This window comes from Rousettus aegyptiacus, unplaced genomic scaffold (genome assembly GCF_014176215.1).
Source record: "Rousettus aegyptiacus isolate mRouAeg1 unplaced genomic scaffold, mRouAeg1.p scaffold_m13_p_3, whole genome shotgun sequence".
NCBI lineage: Eukaryota > Metazoa > Chordata > Mammalia > Chiroptera > Pteropodidae > Rousettus > Rousettus aegyptiacus.
In genome coordinates this window covers 93917487-93920656 of record NW_023416306.1, presented here as the reverse complement: position 1 = coordinate 93920656, position 3170 = coordinate 93917487, and positions in this window count along the sequence as shown.

Below are 3170 nucleotides of genomic sequence, written 5' to 3'. Positions count from 1 at the left end.
GCAACTTTCACTTCACTTTCTAGAATTCAGGTTCTTCCTCATAGTAATCTTTCTCAAAGTATCTGTCATCCTTTTGTCTCTTCTGTATAGATTTCCAGTATACTATCTCTACCTTCCCTTTATTTTCTCTCATTCAGAGTGCTTCCTTGTAGGTCACTCAGCACTCCTAGTCTGGGTTTGAATTTCCCCTTTTATTTCTTGAATCTTCAGATAGAGATAGTTTTTCCTTTTTTCTTATTCTCTTCTATGTCCCGCCATTGACTATTGTAATAGTTCTCTTTATCTCTATGTGAAAGTCATTGCAAATTCACATTCAAGATTCTAACCCTGCTTTTAAAAATTACCTTTTATTTTTGTCTCTTGCCTGTCTTTAACAAGTTTTAGTGTTTCTTCTGTCATTCATCTTGATTTTTCTTTCCTTTTCACTTTTGGCACTGTCTTTTCACATTCCTTTCTAATAATATTTTTTGTTTCAGTCCACGGTTCTTCTGGTTCTTGGTCAATTAAGTTTAACAGTGCAATTCTGTTTTTTATGTGGATTTAAACCCATCAGGAATATGATTTACATTATATTTTGGCACTACAATTCTTTTAACGCTCTTCTTCAGCTTTAATGTTTGATATCAGCAGTACATGGTCAATACCACAACCTGCTCATGGCCTTGTTTTGGCAGAGAGGATACAGCTTTTACATTTCCTGCTTCCGATTACATAATCTACATGATTTCTATATTGGCCATCTGGCAATGTTCATGTAAATGGTCATCTGTTTGGTTTTCTGAATTTTATGTTTGCAATGGACAAGTCCTTGGCATCACAGAAATTCACAAGCCAATCTCCTGACTTCATTTCTGACCCCCTAGTCCAAATTTTCTGACATTTGATTCTGCTTTATTTCCTACTTTTGCATTGCAATCACCTGTAATTATCAGTATGTCTTGTTTTGGTGTGTAATCAACATCTTAGTTGATACTTGTGTAAAAGCTTTCAATTTCACCTTCTTCAGCCTCTGTAGTTGAGGCATAGACTTGAATGATGGTTATATTAAGAGGTTTATCTAGAAGTCTGATTGTATTATTTAGTTCAGTCTTGCACTGTAGCCTATAAGTATGCTTCATGTTGTCTTAGTATTAAAGCCACTCTATTTCTTCCAAGCTTGTAATTTCCAGAGTAGAACACTATAGATGTACCATTCTGGTCCAGCTGCACTACAATATTTAGATGTTCCATTTCTTTTTTATAATTTCCAGTTTACCTTGGTTTGAGCTTCTTAACATTCCATGATTTGATCATTATGTGCTTTGCAGTATCGTACTTTCCCGTCACCTTTTGTGCACATCAGCTGCTAGACATCCTTCCCCCTTTGATCTAGTTGTGTTATTAGTAACAGTGCTATTTGTATTTTTTCTCTGCTTTTCCCAGTAACTGTTTGACTGTTTTCCAACCTGGGAGTCTCATCTTTCAGCACTATCTCATATTTCACTTTGGACTGTCTCACATAGGTTTTCAAGATGAAAAAAAGAAAAAGAAAAGGAGGAAGGAAGGAAGGAAGGAAGGAAGGAAGGAAGGAAGGAAGGAAGGAAGGAAGGAAGGAAAGGAGGGAGGTAGGAAGAGGGAAGGAGGGAGAGAGAAAGAGCAAAAAAGAAAGAAAGAAAAGAAAAAAAAAGAAAAGAAAAGAAAAGAGAAGAGAAGAGAAGAGAAAAGAAAAGAAAAAAGAAAAAAGACAAAATACATGAGTGGTTTACCATTGCTTTGGGCTCCTCAGTGTGTGTATCCAAACCACATCATAATCACCAAGTGCCTACGAAGTTTGAATATATTACCTAGTCCGAAACAAAATTTTTAGTCTTTTGTACTTCTCAATGACTTATCTTTATCACGTTTCCCTAGAATTATACCTAAGTGATTAGTTCGGTGGTTTAGTCTTGATTTAATATTAATTATATTCAAATATCTATCTGTGTAATATCTTTTTTTTTTCTTAATTTTCTATTTGGTCTCTTTTCAAAGGTTAAAGTTAAGACGACCTAGGTAGAAGGGGACAGTCTCAGCACCCTAGCAACTAAATAAGGCTGAATATTTTCAGCCCATGCTTCTTAATAACAGGTTTACCAAGAAAGTCAAATAGAAAATAAACCACAGTTGGGGGGTTGCCACTAACAGGAGTGCAGGAGACACATGTTCTCTTTTATTGTTCTATTTTGGATCCAATATTAACTTCTCTTGGATCACAATGCTGCCTCTATTGTTTTCCTATTAACTCGGTGCACCCAATGGGAACATCTGGCCAACACTAATGAGCTATTCATTGGAGAAACAAGAACAGGGTACCAGGAGCCAAGGTTGAACAATTAGAAGGAAAGGGAGACTTGGCTCCTGACCTAAATTGAATTGTTTTTGAGAGACATAAACAGATTTTTGATTATGTAATCCCTTTATTTCTCATTTCCTTTAATACGTAAAGGGCAATTTTCCCCTTTCAAATGCTAAGAGCTGGATCTGACATTATTGCATCTATGAGACTGTCTGGACTGAAAGAGGTGCCCTGTTTAACCCAGAAGGATGCAACGTATTTTTTCCCTTTTTTGTTATCATACAAACTGCTGTTTAGAAGAATTAGTTAATAAGTACTGTCTTTCTTCCTTTGCATTTATTTTTCTCTCCAAATTGTATTCTAAGAGAAATTTAGTCTGCCTTTACTAAGGGAAAAAAAAACTGTTTGAAGGCATAAAGAACTGAGATAAGAGGAAGTGTAGTTAACTTACACTTTTGCAAGACTTGACTTTGAGTTGGCTTTAACCTACTCTTCTCTTACATTTTATTGTTTGCATTTCAATAATGGAAGAGATATTTCTTCTCATGCACTTTCCCTCTGCCCTTCTTCCTCCCCCTCCCCCGGCCTATACACCTCATCCTTCTGAGCACAGTTAAACCTACCTCTTCAGTGGCAACTTCCCCAGTTGCATCAATCCCTCTGATCGTGATCTTCTCTGATTTCCTATAGCTTTTACTTTCTGTTTATGTCACTCTCCTTAGCACTCAAGCCCATATCATCTTATCTTCCATTGGCAAGAAATCTAATAAAGAGACTGCACTGGTTCCCAAAACAGGAAGTAAAAAAAATTAAGGTTCATCTGTGTCCAAAGATTCAATCAGTATCATCAGGATCT